Here is a 27,687-nt window from a genome sequence, read left to right on the forward strand (position 1 = left end):
CGAAACCAGAAGTTAAGTTGCCTGACCAACAGCTGCCGAAACTGTGCGATCCGCACTTGTAGCGCTGCGAAGCTGCGGACGTGTTTTAAATATGGGGTGGTACCTGTCAGCATTTGTAAAGTGAACACAAATCACACAAAAAGCATGGTGAAATCTTGACGCTGACCCAGCCCCGCAGGGTGCATTATTAATTAATCTCTCTCTGTGTCTTTCTCTCTCGGTGGGTGTGGCCAGGCATTCGAGGGGCCCCATCCTGGTGATTATCTACTCTATTATGTGTGTACAGTGGCTGCCTTTCAAGACTGGGCCAACGCCTGGGTAAACAGAGATAAGCCATGCCCCCTTCCCTGAGTGACCTCTCACCCCATTCTGCAACAGACGGCGCCTCCAACAGATGAAAATACGCGCCTTGAACCGACAAGAAAACAGGCTCACATTTGCAATAACTTACAAATCACAAGTATGGCTAAAAGAGACAGCCTTTTGTCTCTAAGCCTAGTCCGTTTCGGATTGGGGGGCGTGTATTTTGTTGAGTGACGGATGACGTCACGGATAGAAAGGACAGCAAAAAACACGCCCCTCAATCCGAAATGGACGGGGATTAGAGTGACAGGCAGAGCTCTTCTCCAATGGCTGGCCGCCGTTTAGGAAGCTAGACAATGGAGAAGAGCTGGCTCGTTTACCTCCCTACTCTAAGACATCATTTCTCGCCCAGCGAGACTGCGCAAGCGCTGCCTACGCAGGCCGAGACCTAAAAACAAGTAGATGAAAATTTACAAACCAGAAGCAGATTTTCCTAGTATTTAAAAAAAAAACAGAAAAAGTTGTCTTTGCACACACTGTATGTGATAGTAAATCGCAATATTCATGAAAGAAATATATGGACTAAACTGTGAGCCCACAAACTGAGTCCAACACTACAGCATATGTAATTGTGAAACTTATCGGAAATGGGGTTCTGCAGCATCATGAGCCTTACCGAAATTGATGTATATACAAACGTTCCAGTAAACTGCAGTATAAGTAAGGTAAGAAAGTGATAATCCATATAGGAGTAATCGGCAGTTGCGCAAATCAGTCAAGCCGTAAAAAGGAGGGGGGAGATGGCTCTGATAAGCCTGTTACTAATGAGACAAAACCGAGGGGATGAGGGGGAAGTTATCTGCAAAGGAAGGGAGTTTTCTCACCTGAAGCTGTGTGTCCTGTCCGTACAGTACGCAGAAAAGTTCCTTTTGAGTGGCCAGAACCCTGTGCAAATGTAAAGCGGACCCAAGTGTATGAAAAGTGAGAGAGGACAGGAAAGACTTCAAAATGGGTCACCATGTTTGCACCTCGTGGAACTCTATCTATTGCTGTCAGATGTGGAATGCTGACGTATGTAAAGTTACTGGTGGAAGTGCAGCCTATGTTTGTGTGAGCCAGAAGGGAGAAACTAGAGTAAGAACAATCAAGAGAAAAGAGGAAATCATAGGATCATTACATCATATTTACATCAAGTGAGACACATAGATGTAAATGTTATTGCACAGGACAACAATATAGAAAGCATTAGGGCATGTTAACAGAATTCAAATGTTGGCAGCATGATGCAACATGCATTGCTTGCTAATTACCTAACTTTAAAGCAACAATACCCCATTGCAATACTAATAGTCCTGAACAAAAAGTGTTCTTTGCTAATAGGTTCTTATTCATTCAAAACATGTAATACAGGATTTGTAGGCCTATGCGTTTATGATATCATCATTCAGTCTGTTAGAAAAACATGTAGATCCCGGTCTACATTAATACCTTTGTCTACAGCCCATATTAGGATGATCCAACGGCTCTCCAACTACTTAAGAGCCAGTGTTTTGTACCACCTTTGGGCATGGGACCAAGTGTATCAATGCCACGGAAGGGGATCTTGAGATGTTCCTTTTGTCCATGCATGCAACAGTATTGTACAGCAAAAGGGTAGTTACTGTTATTGTTTTTGATAGCACGCACAGGTTCCTGAATGCGTTCTTTGAGCGGTCTTATAGTGCTGGCAATATAAATCTGTCCGCATTCGAATACAATACAGTAAATAACATATCTTGTATTACAATTTATGAATCTTGTGAATGTATGCATTCTGCTGGTTTTGTATTGAAATTCAGTAACCCTGTGTTTTGCAAAACGACAGATATTGCAGTGACCACATTTATGGAAGCCCTTGGAGGGTGTGGGCAACCATGTTTCTGATGTGGATGGTTGTAAATAGCTACGACAGAGTATTTGTCTCCTTGTTCTGCCCCCACTGTAAACCCTGCTAGGTTTTGTTTTTAATAGCCTCTTTGAGTGTGTTGTCCATCAGTATTATGTGCCAATGTTTGTGCATGGATTTGTATAGCTCTGTACTCAATACAGCGCTGGGTGTGATGAATGCAAGTTTTTTCTTCTTGTTTGTAGCACTCCCTTTTCTACCACACTTGTGTATAAGTAGATCTGAATGTTATAACTTCTGAATTTTATTTTTGGCCTCATATAAAATGTGGAGTGTGTAACTCCTTATTTTAAACCTGTTTTCTATTTTTTGGAGTTCCCCCTGGAAAGTTGAATCCTGACTGCCATTGCATCTGATTGTGGTCATTTTGCCAAATGGAAGGGTTATGATTTGTGAAGCAGGATGGGAGCTAGTGGCATGTAAAATTGCATTGCATGCAGTTAGTTTTCTGTATAATTTTGTTTGTATGTTGTTCCCATCCACAAATAAAGTAACATTCAGGTACTTAACACTTTTATGTGTTGCACTGGTAAGTAAAGTTGATGTTGAAGGTGTTGGTATTGAAAAAACTGTATGAAATGACAGAGCATGTTTGTGTCCCCTGACCATAACAGTAAGACATCATCTACATATGGAGCTTATAGTAAAATGGTTCAGTGTATTCAGGTGGACAGAGTGTCCAAATATGTGTCTTCTCGTAGAGACCCATGTGCAGATTGGCAAAGGAGGGTGAAAATGTCACCCCATAGTCACAGCTTGTGTTTGCGGTACTAATCCCAATTGTGTGTGAAAATGTTGTTATCTAATACTATGGACTTGAGGTCCATTAACATTTCTGTTTGTTCCAGAATGGTGGCATTTCTGGTACCCAGAAAGTGTTGTATGGCAGCCAGACCTCTATTTTTAGGAGTGCATGTTTAAAGGCAGCTAACATCTATGGTCAATAGAATGTTACCCTCTGTCCATTTGAAGTCTGAAACCTTGCTTGGAAGATCTTTAGTATACTTGACATATGAGGGGAAATTGCATACAAAGGGTTGCAAGAACAGATCTATGTATTCAGAGACCCTTTGAGTGGGTGATCCAATGCCGTAGATGATTGGTCTCCCAGGAGGGAAATCCCCTGGTGTGTGAATTTTGGGCAGGATGTATGAACATGGGTTGGGATTGTACAGATAGAGGAACTCCAAATCAGACATAGGTCCCTCCAGTGCTTTGGTCTGCACTCCATTGCTTTATTGGTGTCATTGAGAGGGTTGAATGTCAGTTTTTGAAAAGCTGAGGCGTCTCCTAGCTGATGGTCTATCTCATCAATATAGTCCATTTTGTTCATGATTTTATTTCCTTCCTTGTCTGCTTCTTTTACAATTATGGTGGAGTTAGTGGTAAGGGATTGAAGTGCAGATCTTTCACCCCGAGTAATGTTATGTTGGATAGACTTGCTACCCTTGCAATAGTCGTCCTATAATCTGTATAGTTCTTTAGTCATTTCTTGGGAGTATATATTAAACACATTGTCAGTAGCCAAGCATGGCGTGAATTTAGACCTCTGCCTAAGACCACTGTCCGTATCTAGGTTGGGATTAATATCTAGATCCTGGAAAATTTGTGTCAAAGTGGGAGCATCACCTGCAACCTGTTTTAGTGACAAGAGCAGCTGTACATCACGTATATCTTTGATAATCATTTCACACTCAGGAGCTGTTATGGTAGACAGCACGTCAGACAGACCCTTTGTGTGGAAGAATTTGTGTAGTTTAAGTTTACGTTGATGCGTAAATCCATAAAATTCGGAAACAATGTAGAACAGAAGTCCAAACCCTTGCTCAAAACTTTTATTTTATCTTCACTCAGAATATAGTCAGACAAATTTAAAACAGTAATATTGTCCCCTGGTACTGCCACTCAGATTCACTGATTGTGGATATTAGTTCTGTTGATTGTGTGTGGCCAACTGTGTGGTCACCCCTTCCTTTCCTTTTGGTCTTTCTCTGGTGTCTGACTTTGGGAGAAGAAGACATTGTACGGAGGCTGTCGGGAGGTGAGTGGATAAGGAGGCGCCAAGGATGGGTGCGTTGAGAACGCAGAAGAAGGAACAATGGCTGAACACGGCCAGTACGGGGATAGGGAAGACAGCTGTGCCAGCACTGACTCCAAGTCCAGCGGTCCCAAAGAGCAGGGGGATGCGGCCCCAGGCAAGACTCAATTTTTTGTTCATTTACCATATGGAGGTGGTGGGCTGGTCTACCGCCATCACAAGGGGGGGCCTTGGGGAAATGGAAGGGTGTGATTTATCAGGCGCCGCTTGATTTATGAGCATGGTAATGGCACAATAGACAGAACGCCCTTAAAAGCCTTGGGTTTAATATTTACTTCTACCATATGGTTTATTTCAAGGTTCACAATATGCCTCAACTCTCCATCAGGAGAGGACAAGGAGGATTTCGGAAGGGAAGGCAGTACGCAACAGTACAGAGAGAAGAAGAGGAAGAGAAGAACTGTGAACCTTGTAGGTAACAGAGGCAGAGCCTGTGAAACCTGCCCATAACAGTGATAATAGAGAAACAAAGCCTATTCACGACTGGGCGTGTCTATCCAAGGGAAGACCACAAAACAAAACATGCATTTCCTACATGCTCACTAGCTAAGGTTATCACATATTAAACGTAATAAGGTAACCCAATGTTATCCTATGTGAGTGGTAGCCCTTGCAGTAGCGACAAATTAATTTAAAAGTTTTCAACTAGCAGGACATGCAAATATTAAAACTGCATGTCCAATTTTTTTAATACAGTACACCGTGTCTTATGAACTGTTTAGGGCCTACCATAGAGAGGAAGGTTTAGGCCTGGCAAAAGGTTTATTTTTCCACGTCCAAATGGCAGATTCAAACTACACACACACACACACAGGATGCAATGGCATGCCAGGGACATGTTTTAAAAGGCTACTTAAGTGTGCGGCACAACAAGTGCTGCAGGCCCATGAGCAGCATTTAATTTATAGGCACTAGTAGCTGTAGTACCACTTTACTAGGGACTTATGAGTAAATTAAATGTGCCAATGGGGTGTAAGCCAATTTTAACATGTTTAGAGGATAGAGCAGGTGCCTCCAACCAGTCGATCACGTGTTACCAATAGCTCGCAGAAACCTTCAGAGTAGCTCCTAGCCTTGAGTTCATTTTTAACTAAGAACTGCTATAAATAAGTGTTGCGTTTTCCTTTTAAAGTTAAGGAAAGGCAATGCTTATTTTACATTATCAGCCAGCAGATAACGGAACATGATAATCAGCGGTGTTCCTCTCAGATTAAGGGCCCATGTGGATCACAGAGGTTCAGAACTGAAACACTGAGGTATTTAACTCTTTAATAAAAGTTGTTCTCCATGCCACTGGAATCAAGCTATCCTGGCTGAAGAGGGGTGAAACCCCGAAACCGGTCCTACAATGCTTGTTTCCAGTCCAGGTAGGACCTGGCTTGGCAGTTCGGGCTGGACTGTTCCCATGAGGCACAGGGTCAAGACTGATTTGCATATGGCTGGGCTCAAACTGTAATGACATGGTGAGAAAAAAAGCGATGCATTTAGGCCCAGATCTCTGTACTCGGGTGAATGTATGACATTGTTCTGCATTCTGTCCATCAACTGTTGTTTTTGCATTTGTCACCCCGAGTGGGACGGGTATGCCCAGACGTGGGTCCCGTGCTTTCCATGTTACTGGAATCAAGCTATTGTGGCTGAAGCGGGGTGAAACCCCGAAACCGGTCCTAGGATGCTTGTTTCCAGTCCAGAGAGGTCCTGGCTTGGCCGTTCATGCTGAACTGTTCCCATGAGGCACATGGTCAAGACTAATTTGCATATGGCTGGGTTCAAACTGGAATGGCATGGTGAGCAAAAAACAATGGATTTAGGTCCAGATCTCTGTACTGGGGTGAATGTAGGACATTGTTCTGCATTCTGACCATCAACTGTTGTTTTTGCACAAGTACATACGACACAGGCACTTAGTCACTCATACACTTATATACCATTCTTTCACACACATGTTCATACATCCTCACAGACATGCATTCAATGATGCACATGACAGCCCTATTAAAGAACCCCTAGTCACAGTATTTTGTTTAAACCATAGTATTGAGCTCCAGGGACATTAGGTTTAAAGTCAATTAAGCAGGGCAATGGATGTCTGATAATAATGCGCAAAATACATGGCCTTCTGTAGCACATGATGATTTTCACTGATCAGAAGTAGCTTTCATTACAGAAAAGGTTGGAGACCCCTGATAGAGCATAACCACTTTAGAACTGGTTAGCAGATGTAAAGCGTGAAGAGTCCTCTGGTCAACAAAAATGTATTCAACAAAACATGAGGATTGAAGTCAAAACGTCTAGGGGAAGACCACCTTAAGGTTTAACACTTTTATCAGATTTTTAAAATCCATAACAAAACAATTGACAATGACACAGTATAAAGTAATCATTATTGTTCATTAGGATAAAAAATGAAACAAACCCCAACATTTTCTCGACTAGTTCCTGAAAGTTATAATACAGTAACTAGGCAATCAGGGATCATCTACATATTCAAATAAAAGTATGGCTTCATAAATTAAGAGGCATTTTACGGCTATGCACTTCGTTAATATACATATTTTGTTTTGAGTTTGGAGATTGCACTCTGGGCCTTTTCAATCACTAGTAGGAAAGTACATAAGGAATCTTGGAACAAGAGGCCAGGCTAAGGCATGCACTCCTGCTCTGCATTTTGGACAGTGTTCCCTTATATCTTGTTGAGCTCCAGAGGCTTCGATACTCAAGGCAGTCTATTGTCTGATTTGAGCTCTAAATCCAAGGTCAGGGAGTCAAAGCGGACATCAATTTTATCTACTCTTTCTCTGTACCTCTGGCATCTTAATGTGGCGACCTCAACCTGCACCCACTTTAAAGTTCTGCTTTCCAACTCTCTGCAGTACGCAGTGAAAGCTGAGACAGACGGCACACCTGAATTCTAAAGACAGCAGCTTAGCAATTGAAACAGAGAAAAATGGGATGACAATCATTGTGGTAGCAAGGGGTTCAAATAGACCAGAATGACAGATTTGTTGTCTTCTGATTATGTACATTTTATTTTAATACTAAATAAACAGTTGTTAGCCACTCTTCTTTTGTAAAGCTGTGGTATTAGGACAAGATGTTGCCCAAACCACAGAGATAAGGATTTGCAGGTTTTACTATTCAATGCAATCACCTAAGAACAACAAAGTGTAAACTTTTCCCACATATTAACACCATGGTCCATGCTTATAAGTGCTTTATGACGGCGCAGATCCAGTTTTTAGCTTTATTTAAAATGTTTCACTTAGTTATTTATACAAATTCCCAATAATTTCTGATGGTATGGATTTATTGGTGTTGTAGTATATGAATTAAATTTGATGTAGCATTATAACTTTTTAATTAATCATGGAAACATATGAGCTGAAATCATATAATTAATCAAGGTATTTATAAAAGCGACAAAATAATGACCATTGCACATATGGGTAACTGAACAGTTCCCCTCAAAAGAGACTCCCCTGCCAACTCCGAATAGACTCTTCCTCTCCAACCAATTTGATAATCCGTGCTTTACTCTATAAGGGTTTTTCCCCTTTCCTCCCTTATGGGGTCTCCATGTAGAAACCTCGCTGTTAGGGAGTTACTTAGTTCTTCAGCAAGTCCATAGCATGTTCTCCATTTCCCTCAGTCCTTGTGAATCAATGCATTTTTGTCTATTATAGTATATTTCAGATCATGTGACCAAAATTCACACCATGTAACTATGTACTGTCCTTATTTTCACTAAGAGTATGACATTCTTTGCTAAAGGACATCAAATTCTTAAGATCCTCACACTACAACACTTTTAACAAATTGACCACAGAAGCATTGCCAGAGAGGATACCACTCTGAATTCTGAATGACCTAATGTTCCTACATCAGGGATTACCATATGCTGCAGCACCAGGCTCTGTTTTACTGAGTGCAGAAACGTGTCTGGTGGAACTACTGAGGCCAATGCCCTTCCAAAGCATGGAGAAGCTTGCAATGCTCCCTCGGGTACCCCGGAGTCTGCCCGTCACCTGATACCCCAATCATTGTTATCTCCTATAGTACCTAACTCACACTTACCACCTGATCAGAGTAAATGGTAAATATGAGTGAAAGTAACCAAAAACTAGGAAAAGCATGTATTTTTTTTATCCCAGTAGTTCATGGTCAAGCAAGTTATTCCTCTTTCTGGGGACTTCAGCTCAGAATGCTCAGATCTTGGTTGGAGACATAATCTGGAATTGGTAATTCCAGCTCAGCCATCTCCACTCTTACCTTCTGGCATTTGGAATGTGACCCTCAGGGTGTAAGGCCTTGACATCTTTTTAACTCCTCGAATATTAGTTGCTATATAGATGGTTTTCTCAACTCTTGGCCTCTTCTATCATGTTATAAGTCACTCATGTTGTTTTTTCAAGTGCAGTGTTCTGTTAAAAATTAAATAACAATTTAGTAATTGATGGTAAATGAGGGTTTATTAGTCTTTTGTTCTGTTAACAAGTTGGACATTCTGCCCTAAAAAATACCAAAATAAAGAGTTAAAGTATAATTTACTGTCATGTCAATATCACTATTTCTAATGGTAATATTTTAATTTGAAAAAACTACACATCAAATGCCTTAGATTGATGAAAAATGTGAATGCATTGTCTTCTTCTCAGGAAAGAGATACAGTGTCCCAGTAGGAAGACGAATTCCGACAGAAAGTTTGCGCATGGCCTGCCATGCATTTTGTTTATTGCTGCTTTAGCAACAGCAACAAAAAAAGAATGCCGCATATCACACCCCTATTCCAGTTGATCTTCAGGTTATTGGTATTCAGGCCTGTAGGTAAGTCCGTCTAATTCTTCTGTTGTCGTTTCTACTTTCCAAAGGTTTTAAAACAAATATTTAGTATTGCATTTAATTATGTTTTGACAAGCCAGGGAAATACGTCTTCCTGTGTTCCCACATTAATTTCATTTACATTTCAAATGCATTTTTTTTACATCACCAAGAGTGAGAAGCACTCATATTTTTCCCTTCAATTTAGAAAGGAGAACTTTAAGATATCTGGGGGAAGGCACCAAGTATATATTGGTGAGAGCCCCTGGCATAGTATAGGTATGGATGGTCAACAATATAAAGCAATACTCAAGTTTGACTAGGGGCCAAATATATTAATGTATTTGAGGGAAAAGATGCAATGACAAAGGACATACTAGTAAGAGTATATAGGTCACAGTATACTGGACACTGCAGTAGTCCAAAACAATATGACTTGAAATCATCCTACGGGTAACATGGACAGGCCAAGATGCACCAAAGCTGTAGATATGTTGCATCCCAGAAGACTATTTGGAAATCACCAAGGCCCATCTCATGGGGGTCCACACTGCCTGCCCTGGTGGACCACTGACATAATGTTGATGCATACATTATGGAAACACAAAAATATCGGAAAATAAATATTGTTAACACAAATATTCTCTTCCTATACTTAACTGATAAAACAACAAATATTGAGAACACAAATATCGTTGTCAAAAATTTTGAATTTTACTTATATAGAAAATACAAATACCGGAAAGTAAAATATCATCACCCTTAAATAGGCTCATATAAAAAATATTTATTTGCACAATATTGATTACAATATCTCAAAATATTGACATAATTCATTAAAAAACACTTTTTACGTAAAGCAAGTTCTCAAAATAAACTTCAAACATTGCATACACGTTTGATTTAAAAATAAATATATTACATCACCAAAATATTTATCATTCAACCCAATAAAATATATACCTTCATTCATAATATAACCTAAACCATAGTTTCAATAACTATAAACACTTGTACAACAATCTAAATACTAATAAAAGTATGTATCTAAATAAAATTTTCAAAATAATCAAACTATATATCAAACATTTAAAGGATTTAACTGATTAAAACAAATCGAACTAAAAGTAAACTAATCAATAAAATCAAACTATAAACATTCTTAACCAATAAAATCAAAGAAACAGTTTGATTAACACTATAAAAGGTACACTGATTTTATCAACTAAATACTTTAAAAATGACAAAAGGTGCAAGACGAAGAAACTCTGCCGGATTCTCTGACCAGACCTTTAAAGAAAAAATATATACATCTCGGTAACTACCTAAGTAAGTAAAATGTATATTTAAAATAGAACTTACTCGTAAGTAAAATAAAAAATGTCAAATAACAAATATTGAACAATCTCCAACTTCTATCTCTTTACATGTACATCCTAGAAGAAAACACTACAACTTCTAAAAATGACTACCTGCCGAAAACAAAATTCTATTACAAACCAGCAAAAAAGATCTAACAAAGTACACATAAATTATTAGAAAATATAAACTCACCCCAAAAGTGAGTAAAAATAAACCCAAAAATCTCAACCTCTGCGAACTACCAACAAATAAACATTTGAAATGAAACTGACACTTTTTTCTGTTCCAACAGAATAGAAAGCACATGCTCCACATTACAACACCCTCAACCGATAAGCTGCAAAACGTGTGAAACACCTAAGAAGAACATAAATGTAAGTATAAATAACAGTAGTTGCATTATTTGATATGTAAATAACAAACGTATAAACTATTAAAAAAATATTATTATTTATACTATTACAATACTTTCAGATACAAAGACTGAGAGAGCTAAGTATGTACCATCCCATAAAGGAAAGCAGTTATTAAGACACGTGGGCTACACCTACAACCCAGAAATGACATTGATGGAAAATGTGAATTGGAACTGTATCAAATATTATTCTAATGCATGCTATGGGAAAGCCACTACAAAGGATGATGTTGTAATTCATGTAAGAAAGCACAACCACCACCCAAATGTAACAGAAATAGAAAGGAGGGGAGGTATTGCAGGACATAAGAGAGGGATGCACTAGCTCCCAGGAGCCCACAACGAAAAACTTAAAAGATACACTCCCTAAAGTCTCCAAGCACATCACATGCCAACTACCACATACACCCACTTCAAAATATTTAATTGTACAAACTAAAAAAGGCACCAGCAATACTACTCCTGTCCCTAGAAGATACCAAGACACAGAAATACCTCAACATTACATATTGACACAGAGCAAGGAACTTTTCCTGTTATTTGACAACCTAAACAACTATAAACAAATCCTAATATCTTCTACAGCAGATAACATAATAAAACTAAGCCATTGTCAGACGTGGGTGATTGATGGGACCTTCGAAATGTGTCCCAAGCCATTCATTCAGATATACACCATACATGGTGATTATCACAAGACAGACCTTTTATATATGCCCTACTACCAAATTAACAAAGCAGCACTTACCACAAACTCTTAAACTATATTAAACATTAAACAAATAATTACTATCCACAAAAAATAATCATAGATTTTGAACAAGCCATGATTCCTTACACAGCCATACATGGCTGCTACTAACATTTGAATCACTCAAAGCATATGGGGACACCACCAACAATGGGTCAGATAACGATGCAGCTCGGAGTCTTCCGAGCTGCATTGTAATGGGCCTGTCGGATTCCTTTCTGACCGCCTCATTTTGATGGAGGCAGTCGAAAAGGAATCCAACCGGCTGGCTTCCGACGGGCTCAGAGAGCCCATCTGCCAGTGGGAATGCGGCAAGTAATCTCAAGGGTGGGCATTTCCGCCCTTGAGATTACGATGACGGTCTGTCTGACATGGAAACCATGTTGGAAAGCGTCTTTGGGGGCCCCCAGCAGGGCCCTCTTGAGTGCATGGCCTGGGGTTTGAGGCCAAAGGTGCACCTATGATGCTCCCTTGTTGATCCCTGCACCTTCAGGTGCCTGCCACGGGTGCAGGGATGACCGCACCTCCCATTTTACTATGGGAGCATGTATTACCACCGGTTTACAGCCGGAATGCATGCTTCCATAGTAAAATATGGGAATGTGACCTAACAGTGTTCGGTCGCATCCTAATGGGACAGTCGGGACTGTTGACCGGGTGTTGGTCGGTCCATGACCGATGCGGTGTCAGAAGGAAGTGATTCCGCCCTACATGGTAATGACCCCCTAAGTGTAGATTATGCTTAAAATAGCCAATTTGCCTTTGAACCACTACAATTCATTTACAAAAAACCCTTTCTCCAAGACACTTGGGTTGGTAGACTGCATTGCTCTGGACAGAGACGCCAAACCAAATTCCAGCTACTATGACGGAATGTCTATGACAGCATCTGTGCACATCAAGCCAAACAAACAATGCAGTTCCTTCAGTCCACATTCCATTATTGGCGACAACGAAGGTAGATTTACAATAGTAACAGGTCTTTTAATGGGCCACAGCCTCACCCTGGTATGCGTATATGCCTGAACACTGACTCCCCGGAATTCTTCCATTCCCTACAGGCCCGGCTCGCTAAGTTAGGCTCCACCCTGCTGCTGTTAGGAAAAGACCTTAACTTGCTCCTTGACCCCACTCTAGACATTACCGCCAGCTTCCCTGGCACTAAGCCACACACATGCAGGGCCATATCAGAAATCTCCGAGCAATTTTCATTTTGTGACATATGGCATGCGCGCAACCCTTCCAACACCGACTACACGCACTACTCCAGTTACCACAACACCTGGACCAGGATAGATTATTGGTTGATCCCCCTTGGTGTCACTTGCTAGTACCACTCTATCGTCACACTTCCGAGAATGTACTGAGATCACTCTCCGGTTAAACTTCTTCTTAAGGTGCCAAGACCCAATGGATACAAACGACAATTGCGCTTTCCCAGTCGGACCCTTAATGATGACCTCTTTCACTCGGAGGTGCACGAGGCGATTGAAGAATATTTTACCATCAACACGGGCTCGGTAGACTCTTGGGCAGTCCTATGGGAAGGCTTTAAGGCCAACATTAGGGGTGTCTGTATTGCTAAGCACGCCGGAGTCCTAAAGGCTCTCCGTTCCACACTCTCCCGCCTTGAGTGTGACTTAAAGGCTGTAGATAGTGACATCACCAGCTACCCCACCACTGAGTCGACTGTTAGCCGACACACTCTCATTGCCAAATACAAAGAGACCGCCGAGCGGGAAATACTATTTATAGGCAAATATTCCACTGCACAACGTTATGGTGAAGGCGAGTGACCAAGCCGAGTTCTGGCGCAGTTACACCGCCCCCATACAGCAAAGCCTACTTCACGAGCTGACCTCCTCACCGGTCAGACGCTTACATCCACCACTCAGATTCGTAGCGAATTCCTCGACTATTACACCTCATTATACACCTCCAGAGTAGGGCAGGATCACACAGAACAGGAAGACTACCTTTCAGAAATTGCTCTGGTGTATTTAGAGAAACATATGCAGGACTTCCTCGCTGAACCTACTTCAATTGAGGACTTCACTAACGCCATAGAGGCCATTCGCGGATCCTCGCCCCCCGGCTTCACAGGGCATTTTTATAAGGCATATAAGGACCTCCTAGCCCCTCAGCTGATTGTCGTATACGCAGAAGCACTTGAGAGGCAAATTCTACCTCCCACCTTCCTCGAGGCTGTCATTATCCTCCTCCCTATTGAATTTAGACTATAAAATCCTAGCCAAAATCCTCACCATGCGCATATCTCTGCTGATGGAATACATTATTTATTCGGCCCAATCCGGATTTATCCCCCACCGTTCCACCTCCCTCAATCTCAGGACGCTGTTTTCGGTGCTTCACAGGATAAACTCTGAGGTGCCAGCAGCCGCCATTTTATTAGACATGGAGAAGGCATTTCCATTGTCTTGAGTGGCCTTTTTTGTGACAATTATGTGCCGAATGGGGATGCCAATGGGATTCATTGCCACCACGGAATTACTGTACAGACATCCCACGGCGAGACTCCGCCTAAACAGCACCCTCTCTCAACCCTTCTCTTTATCCTGCGGCACTCGCCAAGGCTGCCCCCTGTCCCCACTATTGTTTATATTGCCAATTGACCCCCTAATTCGACACTTTCAGGCGAAACACTTACAGAGGGGCCTCCAGTTCAACACTGGCCCCTTGTTAGTCTCCCTCCTGCTACGCATACAACACTATTCTGTATGTTCGGGAGCCTGCCCTTAACCTGGAACCCCTCATCAGGGAAATTACTTGATTTGGACAGCACTCTGGCCTAGACATTAACTGGCATAAGTCAGTTATTTTCCCTTTAACCCCTAGCACATTGCGATGGGACTGTGAATGCCCCTTAGAGTGGTGCACAGATTCCGTAAAATATCTGGGCATCCATATACACTTGGAAAGCGCCCACATTATCCGCCTAAACTATTGTCAAGCTATCAACGCCCTGGAGATCCATGTAGAGTGTTACTTGCGTTTACTGCTTTTCGATTGCTGACAGAGTGGCTCTCATCAAAATGGTTGTGCTACCTACATTCTTATACCTCTTCAACAAAATCCCTCTCAGGTTCTTCGCTACACTACATTTGTATCTCATAAAACTGGTTTGGGGCAGCAAACAGCCCCGGGTTCGGTGGCAGATCCTGACCCTTCCGTATGAGGGAGGGGGATTTGGGGTGCCTGATCTTCAATTGTATTATTTAGTAGCTCAATGCAGTTACGCCTACGCTTGGTTTCACCCCAGGATCCCATTTTTCTGGCCTGAGGCAGATTTGGTACTCCCGGACATGCTCTCACCGGTATTACCCAGTGGCATACCCAGAGACCCCAATGACATATAAACGGGCTTGGGAAAAGCTGAAGCGAATTACCGGCACCTCTATTCTTTATTCCTCAGCGCTATCATTTCCCAGACTAGTGCAGCGCACTTTGGCCAAATTTTCCATCTCTAAACTTGGGGACTTGTACCCCGGTGGACACGCCTTTTCTGTTACAGACGAAGATAGTTTCCATGAGGCCACCTTCATGGATCGCGTTGTTCTGGGTCAAATTCACATCCCAGCCTGGTTTTCCCATTGAGCCAGACTCATTTACCCCTCTATCCACAATCATCGAGAGCCCTGGTCGGATACATCTTATTTCTAAACTGTACAAGGCCTGTCCTGAAGTCATTCAAGTGCACGACCACAAAATTTGCAAGGACTGGGAGGCTGATTTAGGTCACCAAATCACAAAAGACCAATGGGCCCAATGTTGCACGGTGACAAGGGAAGTCTCCTTGAACAGTCGCCACACGCTGTTGCATTTCAAGTTCCTGCGTAGAATGTACATCACCCCGGCCAGATCCCACAATCTTGAGCCTTCTAGATCACACAATTGTCGTAAATGCAACTCCCCTTATGCAGACTTTGCTCATCTTTCGTGAACATGTCCTATGCTACTACCATTTTGGGAGGAGGTGCACAAAACACTGGGAGACATGATCGAGTTGACCCTTATCCCTACTCCAGAGATTGCATTACTGGGCTACGTGGTGAACTTTACCAAGAGCACACGTAGATTTGCCGCTCTTAGTTTGCTACTCACTAAAAGGGAAATCGCACTACACTTGGACCGAAGAACAGTTCCCACACTACAGGGATGGCTTAATAGCCTGGCCTTTTGCAACACCAATAGTGAGCTCTACTCCACCCACATTGCCTCGATCCTCCCGGCCCAAAGACATTTGGGAACCTTTAAGGGCTTACACTCTAGCTAACCGACCGGCAGTTGACTTTCAGGTTCAGCGGGCATTGTTCCGACAGGTGTGGGTTAATCACTCTTTGCACCACATTTACATATTACACTACTGCCTACTGTGATACCCTCAAGAGATGCTTTCTTGAATGCTAGCATGAACCTGGATGGGAGAGGTTGCTGGGAGGGATGCATGATGGGTTCTTGGGGACACCCTATGTATGCAACGTACATGCCATATTCCTGCATACCTTGATGATCTTCCTTGATTATGGGAGTTTGGCTGACATGGCCACCACGGCCCTCCTCCTATGTATTGCTATGCCAATGTAAAACTGACAGTGAGCAACCAGATTTGTATTGCAGAATTGTGATAAAATGGTAAATAACGTTTTTAACCCCTTAAGTGCTGATGACGGCTGCTACTGCTCGAAGAGCCAGGTCTTGAGGAGCTTCCTGAAGGTAAGCAGCGCTCCGTCCATCATCTCCTTGTGTTTGTTTGTTCGCCCTAAATTGGGAGGGTATGCCCAGATGTGGATCCCTTGCTCACTTGCCACTGAATTCAAGCTAGCCTGGCTGATGAGGGCTGTTAGCCTGAAACTGGTCCCAGTATGCTTGTTTCCTGTCTAGGGAAGACATGGCTTGGCAGTTCAGGCTGGACTGTTCCCATGAGGCACAGGGTCAAGACCGATTTGCATACAGCTGTGTCTGAACTGGGATGGCTAAGAGAGCTAAAGAACAATGATGGATTCAACCCAGATCTGTGACTGGGGGTGAGTGTCTGAAAAGTTTCAGCACCCCATCCATCACCTCCTTGTGTTTGCTTTGTTCGATTCATACTAGGTAGAACCCAGCCTACACTTTATAAATTTATAGAAGCATTACAGAAAGGGAAAAGCTACCTACAACTATATATGGAGCAATCTATAACCCAAATTGCACCTAAACTTAGCAAACAAACTAAAATAATGTGCAATATGCTGCAATTTATAGTAAAACTCTTAATAAACAACAAAGGAGTAGATCACTTAGAAATATTAAGTAAAAGCATGTTATAAAATAAATACTAAACATACATTATCAAACCCTATAATCAAATGCATACAAAGACTTACAAACAATATCACATACATTTTCTAAATCAATATTTTTGACAGTATTAAAAACGTCACTTAAAACAATATTCTTATCTATGATATTCCTGCGGATGATATTTTTGACAACCCAATATTCTTGACATTATATGTTTGTATCACAATATTTTTTATCTGATATTTTGTCCAAAAACGTCCATTAGAATACATATTATTGGGATTATTTCCCTTTTCCTTCTGTTTGAAAACCCATGATTACAGTATAGTTGGCTATGTTAATTTTCTAATCCGCCAACCTAACTTAATTGGCTTCATTTTTTTCTCAAGGGAAATTTATTTTATTTTTGGTCACTGACATAGTGGCTTCAGAGCTCATGTATATTTTGTTGTTTTTCAATCGTTAAAAACTTTCATGTACCAGCTTTGAATTCAAGGCACAACATGGATCAAATTAGGTATTGTGTATATATATATATATATATGTATATACAGCCTAATTGCCTTATTCCTCTGGTTGTCCATTGTTTACAAATATGTATATTTGGTAGAGCTTTAGTACTATACATTCTCTCGATGTATGCATATTTAAAAACAATGTCTAAAAACGTATATCAAGTCTGCATTTACCTAAACTATGTATAAACCCGTGTCCATCACGTATCATGCTGTTGCACACTTTGTTTGCTTTCAGTGCCTGGATAATGATAAGTACTGGGTGTTTTACGGTGGAATGAAAGAAATGTACAGTCAAGGCGATGGCCAAACAGTTTGCACAACTGAAGCAATGGAAAGAGAAATAACATCATCACATACAGTGGGGCACAGTTTTGGTTCGTCTGAATGAAGCACCACCTGATACTAGAGGTAATAAAGAAATGTGATATTATAAGAATAATTACATACTAGTTCCACTAGTTTTGACCACTTCTGTAGCAAGCTCCAAACTCAGGTGTACAGATTGATTTTAAAATGTCATTATAACATTCAGCTATTGTCCTAACTTTGCTCAATAACTGGACCTGAAAATGGTAATTCTTCAATGAACACTGACCTCTGCAACAACTGCATCTAGTTCATTTTTTTCAATTAGTTATCGTCCAGTTTCAAATCAAAATACACATTAGCCTCATGCAAATTATTTTCATAACATTTGATATGTTTTTACACACCAAAAGCATGTGGTCTCATTGGAATTTAAGCCTGCTATTTCCAGTAGTGGCTGCTCTGGTGCAGTAGTGGTGGGCGGGAGAGAGGGGGGTTAAAAAAAAGAAAATATCACTTACCTGCTGGGTAGCAGGCGTCTCTCCTCTGTCCTCTTCTGTCAACAGGAAGCACACAGGCTCCCAGACGCCCCTAGCCGATCACAATGTTGCTGTCACCAGCATGACAGCAGCGTCGTGATTGGTCTGAAAGACCTGGTTCGGCGCTAAGACTGGGATTGGGAGCCTGTGCATGTTCTCCACCCAGGTTGTGTAATCGAGCTGGGGGTAGAACATGCTAAGTGCGCATGACTGTTTGGGTGGCCCAAGACGGCCGGCCACACCATCATGCGCACTTAATTGCACCAACCACTCCACCACCTGCTGGCTGTGATGACAGCCAAGCCCCGCGCAAAAATGGATTCAGCAGGGAAAAATAAAATAAAGACATTGTGTTATTATCAGTTTATTTTTCCTTTTTTGCACTGCTGAAAATCAGGGAGGCGACACTCCTCTGCCTTAGCTGGCTATTTTAGCTATGGAGTATGGTTGATTTAGGTAGCCAATGACTGCTTTTAGACTACTGACAATAGGACACTCAAGAAATGTATGGTGTATACCAAATCAGATATCTTCAATGGAGCAGGGAGAGGGGATAATGTTATGGTGAGAATGCAGGATAACACATTTTTTATGGTGTCAAATGCAACTGTGTAATAAGACCAGGTAAATTCTGGAGCAGAGGAGTTGTAATCATTCACTGACATAGTAGCGTTCATGCCTTGTTTATTAAAAAGAGCCTTCTAGTTCTGAACAGCATGTAGAATGGTTGTAATCTTGGACATTGGTAAAAGGAGTCCCATAATATAGTGCATTGTAACCCGAGTGGTTTGTCTATTTAATTAAAGTGCTTGAGGGTACCTTAGATGTTTGGTGGAAACGTAACATAAGCAGTTTCTCTATACAGCTAAGTCACTTGCCTTCAATGCTTTTTACATTGGTAAATAAAAAATTTTGTTTTATCTTTTGTCCCACTAGGGGCTAATGTAGAGATTAAACAATGATTATTATGTTTTATCTTTTTGAGGGCATATATGCATCCTTGTTTTTTATTCGACACACCTCTTTCGTTTCTTTCTCGGGTACCCCAGGGACCTTTTTTTTTTATAAATTAGTCTTCTATGAAGTTTGATCTTTGTTCTGGGATCACTGACAGAATATCGGAAACAAAAATAGTGCTGTGTCGAAAATATTAATGACCAAAATAGAAAGAAGGTAAGTGGAAATAGGTAGGTCTAGATTTACTGTTCTTAATTCCACCTATGTAGACTTGTATATAGTAAAATTTCACTTACCTTTACAAACTTATCTATACAATATTTTTGTCCTTTGTATTCTTTTTTTTTTTAACTTTTTTATTGCATCATAACAACAAGCAGGGCACTACATTACATACAAAAATGAAAAGGCACCACATTCAGATATAAAGCATACATATCCTTTTGTACACATAACACCCCCTTAAGCATGTCAGTCTGGTACATCCACAACATCAGCCAATAAATCATTTAATCTAGATGCTCTGTGGCGTAGTTCCACCGTTGGAGATAGACAGATATCCCCCCCTGTGTGTGTTCCATGCAGCCCACTTACGTCCAACTTTCGGGGGCATCCTCTATGTTTAACGACATCTTTCTCTGTGAACATTGCTCTGTCCATTTCAGCAGCACAATTTTTAACACACTGCACCTCCCCCACCTCTGTGCAATATTAAGTTTACAATTGCTCAACCCAGCGAAACCCATGACTTCTCAGTCTGAGTGAGGTCAGTGGCCTCCCAGATCTTCAACAAAAAGAGCTTCGGGGATGCTGTCAAGAGTCTTACCCCTGCAGTCTGTAATTGTGCGGTGATGGCTTTCCAGTATGTCTGAGCCACCGGACATTCCCAAATAATGTGGAAGAAGGTTCCTTCCTGGTGACATTGTCTGAGACAGGACAGATCGGCCCTTCTACCCATCTTGACCAACTCCTCAGCCACAAAATAGGTGTGGTGCAAAATGTTAAGCTGGACCAATCTCATCCTCATGGAGATAGCCACCTCTTTGGGCGAGGCAAGGGCATCTCGCCAATCATCTTCGTCTAGCTCTCCCAGTGTCCTTGGTATTCTTGACACGATATGTTGTCCCATGCTATTTTGGTTTCTGATATTCTGTCTAAACACCTTGTTTTGTCTACCTTACTGTAAGGTGTTAGAAGCAATTTATTTGTTTGAAATTAGGAAACCAATTTGTGTCTCCAAACTGCAAGGGCCAAGTGTTCCTACCATTGATTTCAAATTACCCTACACTGTAATAATGAACTTGGGTTCATAACCTGTCTAAAAGGGCTTGGGTGTTGGAAGAACTTTACTCAAGCCACACTTGGTTGTTCCCTGCCTTGCATTGCAGAGCTCTAGTGACTTGCTGCATTGTGTACTAGCTAAATTCGAAGAGCTGAAAAGAAGCTGTACGGTTCTAGCTTGGGCACTTGTGCCTTTCAGCTTACACAGTGACTACTCTTAAGGACCACACAACCATCTGGCTCTCTCAAAACTGTGCAGATGTTGATCTGGAGTAAAACATACATTTGGCCTAGAGAGCAACTGTTTTCTAACAACTGGCAAATAATACCTCCAAAATGGGGATAACCTTTTCTTTGCAATTCCATAACTCTGAACAAAGAATCAGATACATTTGATTTTACTGCTGTGGAATTGTGTTCGCTCCCTTTACAGGTTTCCCCAATTGTAGTGTGCATATTTGTATTTGCGATTGGGTAGCAACCACAAGCAATGTTTGGAGACTTGGCATGACTAGCGAGGGAGATCACAATATTGCTTGCTATCTTTCTTCTATGAACAAGGCAGAATTCACATTCATAGATTGCAAACAGATCACAGGGGGCCTGATTCACAAAGGTAAACATACACATTTGTGTGAGCTTACTGTTTTTCGATATTCACAAAAATGCAATTTAATATCAAGTTTACGACTGCTGAGATTGCATTCTGGGCAGACAACTCCGCACATAAAAAAGATAGGCCTGTCCTATCTTTTTATGTGCAAAGTTCTCTGCTCAGAATGCAGAGTCTCTGCAGTTGCAAACTTACTATTAACTTCTTGTTCTGGAATATCAAAAAAGAGTAAATTAACACAAGTATGTAAGTTTACCTTTGTGAATCAGGTCCTCAGTGTGTAAGTTATTGCAACTGAATTTCATTGTGCTATGTTGTTAGTTTATTATATTTGGATCCTTTTCATCTGAGAAGCACCATTTCATGACATTCCATCATTTTTGCAGCTACAATCACTCTACCTTATGTCAACCCTAATACCACCTCTTTTGTCCTAGGCATTGACTGCTCAAACAAGCTATCTGGAGAGTTAAGGATGCTTGGCAGTCCCTACCTTACCTGTCAGACCAAGTGTCCAGTCTCATAGTTAGTGAAGAATTCCATCATTCTCACATTTGATATTGTAAGGTTGTTTGTGTAACTGCAAAGATCTGTAAATACATTTGACATGAGAAATTCAGACAGATACTGAAGCTGTTAGAAAATTCTATTTAAAAAAAATCACAACCCCATTTTTTTATAGTACTGGTCTCAAATATTTGAATTCATCCAACAAATCTGGTAATTTCCCATACCAATAGTGGAGATACAGTCCTGTTCACATTTGGTCTCAAATCTGATGATAGGATGTACTATGTTGAAACTGGCTTTAGATAGTTCCTAAAGCACATCTGCTGTGAAAAGACACTGAACCAAAATATTAAATGTTGTTACTTGATATTTAAACTTTTACATATAATTCTTCATTTTACAGGTAAAGAGAATGTTTCATGACACTAAGGTGGCAGATGATTAGCTTGAAGTGAACATGCACAAAATGAATGGAGACATATGTAAACCAAAGACAGTCAGCATGGAAACAATAGAAGTGGAGCAAACACTAGCAAATTATGAAGACAATATAAACACTGCTGACAATTATTTTGGTAGCAAAAATCATATTCAGCTATTTGTTTTTACTTTTTAAAATATTTTGGATATGGATTTTTTTACAGTGACTAGAGATAAACAGCAACTACAAGTACATGCAACATATGAGGAAAACATTTTAAATATCACATTTGTATGTATGGATAAACAACACTTCTGGAGTAGCAAACTTATTGTTTGAAAAGTTACTATTTTTTGCATACTCATTTACTACTCCAAAACCCAACAGAAAGCACTTGAATTCAAAAGTGATTTGTTTTATGGGATTTTTGTGTATAGATAGTATAATTATTAGTTTTACATGTATATTAACTAGACACATCAACTCAACAGACACATCAAATGACAAATTCCAAGTACTATTTCATCCATGTGTCAGTTGGACAGCATCTACAAATTTCTCTAAATTCCTAACAATGCAGCATCAGTAAGCATAAGTCACATCAATGAGATCATATGTATAATCAATATACATACAACCTGGAGAAGTGAACCCGCACATATGAAATATATTCAAATAAAGTTGCTGTGGTCCATTTTTTACTTTGATGCTGCATAGAACGACACTATGATAATGGGAGTTAGACTATTTGTATACAAATTGCAGGTAATAACTGTCTGAGTACATATTTGACTACCCTTTGTTGGTGTTGTCTCATAGGACAGTAAAGGTGTTAGTCCAGAAGCAGTTGCTGCATCTTAATTGCATGGGAGTCTGCAACAGAAGTATACTATGCATATGTACTCTAGACAAACTTTCATGACAGGTATTTTATGGTTCTAGCAATGCAGAGAGGAACATTTTCAATCAACTTCTTCTTGCCTAGAACTTCTACAAAGCCTTTTTTGACAAGAACTCGAGCCTCCCAGTATACATTTTCAACATGGAGCCTGAGCATTAGTTGTGACTGTCAATTTTCTTTTCAGGTTTCAAACACACGAGCTATCACCCAACAATTTTTTATGTTTTGAGAGTATGTCCTGCTACTTTTGGATAAAAACTTCCCATTATTTCAGTCTAGCGGGTACCTTATTGACAGACACCGGGACATCTTAAATGCATTCATATAAGAAGCCCATCTTCCAGTAACCAAGAGGTTATAATAAACCCCAAACGTAGAAATCGAGTTGGCTTTCAAAACAAACACACGTGCACCTCAAACCACGATACGGGAAACAAGCAACAAGATTCTCGGATTCCCGGCGAATCCGAGAAACCTGTTGCTTGTTTCCCGTATCATGGGTTGTAGTGCACGTTCCGGTGTTTGTTTTGAAGGCCGACTCAATCTCACTATTTTCGTTCATCATTGGTAATAGAACTCTGCCTCAATCTAGTTGTACTAGCGGAACTACTTTTAGATATAGTATATAATTAGGCTTTCCTGTTTTCAGTTTCTATTTTTGGTAAATTCTGGTGGTGTTTTTTCAGTGTTTTCCAGTGATTTTAAAACCTCAAAAAAAAAAGTGCTTTTCAGTGGTTACTCATTTTTGCGCCATAAAAAACAACTGAAATAGTGTTTTACCGGTGTTTATGAAACGCTTTGCTTTTATTATAGCTTGCTTTCTTCATCATGCCCCAGCCATGGTAAGGACCACACGGTATGGCATTTAGGGTGGATAAGAGGGCGATCATAATGTGTGCTGAAGAGATGAATGCGAGAATGTCACAATCTGACCAGACCAAGCAGTGTATATAGGTACAAATTACAGAGAATCGTTTGTGGCCGCCAGCAACTTCTCACAGTTCGGATCATTTTTCATAATTTACCCTACAATATCACTGGGAGCTTCGGACAACATGATTTACAAGTGCTCATATGTGTCACATGCCATCAATCATCCCACAACATCGTCAATTCTTGGGGTACTTTATCCCTTACATTAGACTGTTTGTCAATTATCACCCTGAATGCAAAATGGTGTCAGAATTTAATTAAAAATGATAGCACACTTTTTCCCTTTTGGAGAAGGCTGAATAAATTATTTATAACAGTAAAACTGCCATTTGGGGCTTTAGACTTTTTCAAATTCGGCATCATTGTTTAGTTTCCATTTTTGTCATACACTTTTAAAAAGATAGAAATGCACTGCCCATATTGAGTTTTATTTTTTTAAAGGCGTAGTTTTTTTTGTTTTGTAAACGTAATCTAGAGCTTTTTCTCTCTGGTTAGAGCCAGTTCTGTGATCCTGCAAGCAGGCCAGACTATTTAATTTTTATGAAGTTAGTGAAGCCAACCTTGATAGAAAACGTGTCTTATAGTAACATTTTATCCCATACATGCGAGAGGCGTTCGTGGCTCATTGCTTACAGTCCAGGATGTGTATGTGGCGGGCCAGGAAGAGAAGCCAAAACGGTCACCGACTGCAAACAAATGTCCAGTGGCATTGCTGCGGAAGCTTCTGCATATAGTGTGAAGGCGCAGTCTGTCCTTTCCCCATAGTATTCACAGTGCCTTCGAACTCAGCTGTTGGGCCTCTGGACTCTTTCTTTGGTTTTAATATCTTTGGGCTTGCACCTCATGTTCTGAATTAGCAGGCCGAGCGCAGACTTAACTTTAAACATAAAGCAGTCTGGATCAGGTTGTGAACTGCCCAAGTTAAACTGGTCAAGTGTGCGTCACTGGAAGAGAAGGATCCGACTCACCAGGGCAAACATTACTCACAGAAGTGAGGAGGTACTTAAACTTCAGTGGACTGTCCTGAGGTAGGCTGGTTCTTCCCAAACAGTGACACCTGCTTCTATTTCTGAGCTTAAAGGAAGAGTCTCTTTAACCCTACAGCGCAGAGACGGGATGAACTGTGGAGCTTACGTCCAGCCTCTTCATCAGTCCACCATCTCCGCTGTATTCACAACAGACCGTTTTCAGGAGGCCGAATAGTAATTGTAGGACAGGGGAATCAGATGGTTGTTCCCCAAACAACCCACAGTCCTGCTAGCGATTGACAGCAGGATGTAGGACTGGAGCAAGGAGCGTACCAGCATATGCAGCTGAAACTAACAGCATGGAAGAAATTAAACCACCAAAAGGTTTGACACAAAGCCAAATGCAAGGAAAAATGCGGCAAAATTTTGTATAAAAAGTGGGCACTGTTGCGCATGCACATGCTATAGTAGGAGGGGTCAGGACTGCGTGCACATGCTTGAGCAGCTATGGTACAGCATGAATGTTTAGTAGCTAGGTACCCTGCCACTAGGGGGCAAAGTATCAGCAGCTGGGAATAAGAGAGAGTCATGAAATGGTAGTGGAGTAGTATTTGGAGAACACAATGCAGAAAGCAGGAGGGTCTATAAATGAGTGCTGTGCCTATGCAGGTGTGCCATTAGCTCCTTCCACTTGCAAAGCTAGGCTTATGTAATATTGCTTTACAGTATATCTCACTATGGTACCATTAAGTCTTCTAAGAGCGCTTGTAACATTTATCTAGGTTGGTGGGTTATGTGTCAGATCACGTATAACAAATGTCACCTCTGATCATACGATGGTAAAGTACCCAATAAGGTAAATACACGGTATAACCACCCCAGGCATTAGTGCCTTCTACAACTGTGACCATTCCACAACAAAGGTGCCAAAGGAGACGTAGAGTTAGATGTCCATGACTGAACAGCATGTTGTAGCATGAGAACTGTTCATTTACCAGAAGTTCTGGATGTATTTCTTTTACATTTACTGTAAATGAACACAGCCGCCAAAATAATACATTTCTTTGGATACGTTCTACTGTGTTAGGTGAAGTTTTATCTACAGCCATCATATCTCTGCATTGCATAAAGCTTCCCAGTTTTGTGGGTAAACTACATGGCATTCCTGTAGATGAGACATGTCCAATATAGTTCCAAAAGGGCAGATCACAGCCAGATGTTAAATATTTATAAATTAAGTAAATTATATTTTTTAATATGAAGTCTTCTACTAATACCCATTTCCTCACTTCACCGGTTCGATGCAAACTATAAAAATGATTTAAAATCAAAATGAAACTCAAGTTAGAAAAGGTTATCCCAAAAATCTGACATGTATCTGGGCCGCTTTGACCTGCCTCTTTGGCGGCATTGCAACCATTCTGGCACACTATCCCATCTATGGTGGCACTGCCCTAAAATGAACTGCTACTGGTCCGAGGTCCTCACAGATATCGATAACATGTTTCACTCTAAACTACACCACTTTCCCAGCTATATTTTGTTGGGATTGCCCAACACCCTAATGTACCCACTACACTCTGCTAGGGGGAGGGCCAAGACACTGGCACCGTGTGATGCAAAGCAGGTTTTGCCGTCACTATGGGGCACAGACATCATACCCCCACATGCAGATTGGAAACCCAAACTCTGAGACCTTCCCGGTATAGAGAAGTTGACAGTGGTTGTAGATCACACACTGCCTAATTCTGAAAAAAATGTGTGTCACTGCCTGAAATACTTGTCTACCACCTTTAGAGAGCACCCCTGCCCAATATACTTGCAGGTGCTACGCCTTACAGCAGGTTCGGAGCCTGACTCCTAAGACCCCCGCATGGTGGGAGGGGGGACAGGAATATATAGAGTTATCATATACACAAGCATGGTGTGGTTACTCTGTCTATTTTGAATGTTTGTTATTTCTGATTTTGGTTTGTCCTCCACTTTCCCCTTTCCTTTTCTCATTGCCAGCCGTTGGATGTAGGCGAATGGACATGTTGGAACTTTCTTCAAAATAAAAATAGATACAATCCTAAAATAAGGAGTACACACTTCTCCGTACTACCATATGAGAACAGCAGAATTTTAAAAAACGAGGAACTAGTTAACTATGAAATAAGGGCAGACCTATATATTAACGTTCAGCTAGAGATTGAAAAACCAGCAATGAGGCCTAATAAATACATCACATTGTATGGTTTATGCTATACGTACATAAAACCTACACATGGAGGTATAGGGAGAAAATCTGTCTAGGGCATAAATATTAAAAGGATCCTTCATTCTGTTGACTTATTTGCTGTCAGTTAATAAGAGACTTGATGAAATCAGCACTAAACCGGACTTTCACCCCAAACAGGAAGAACTCAAAAGTAAGCAGCATTTGAGCATCACTAGGTGAAAAGAAAACTTCACAAAGGTAAAAGTTGATCTTATTTTTTTTGTTCAATTATTGTAGCTAGATAAATGATCATGAAGTGCCAGAAAAGTTCTCAAGCTCCATAACTGAATGATTGATGACAACTCACTCCAAGGTGTGTCGCCTCAGGGAGGAAACTGATAATCTGGACTCACCTAGCCAATTTGGAATCAAGCACAAGTATCTGTGGCAGGAAAAAGTAGCTATTAATTGAATGTGCAGTGCCTGTTCTCCGTACCGCCGTGTGTAAGTTGGGGAGTCGGCTCTAAAGTTCATTGCTCTCATT

This window comes from Lissotriton vulgaris, chromosome 3_1 (assembly GCF_964263255.1).
Source record: "Lissotriton vulgaris chromosome 3_1, aLisVul1.2, whole genome shotgun sequence".
Classification (NCBI taxonomy): domain Eukaryota; kingdom Metazoa; phylum Chordata; class Amphibia; order Caudata; family Salamandridae; genus Lissotriton; species Lissotriton vulgaris.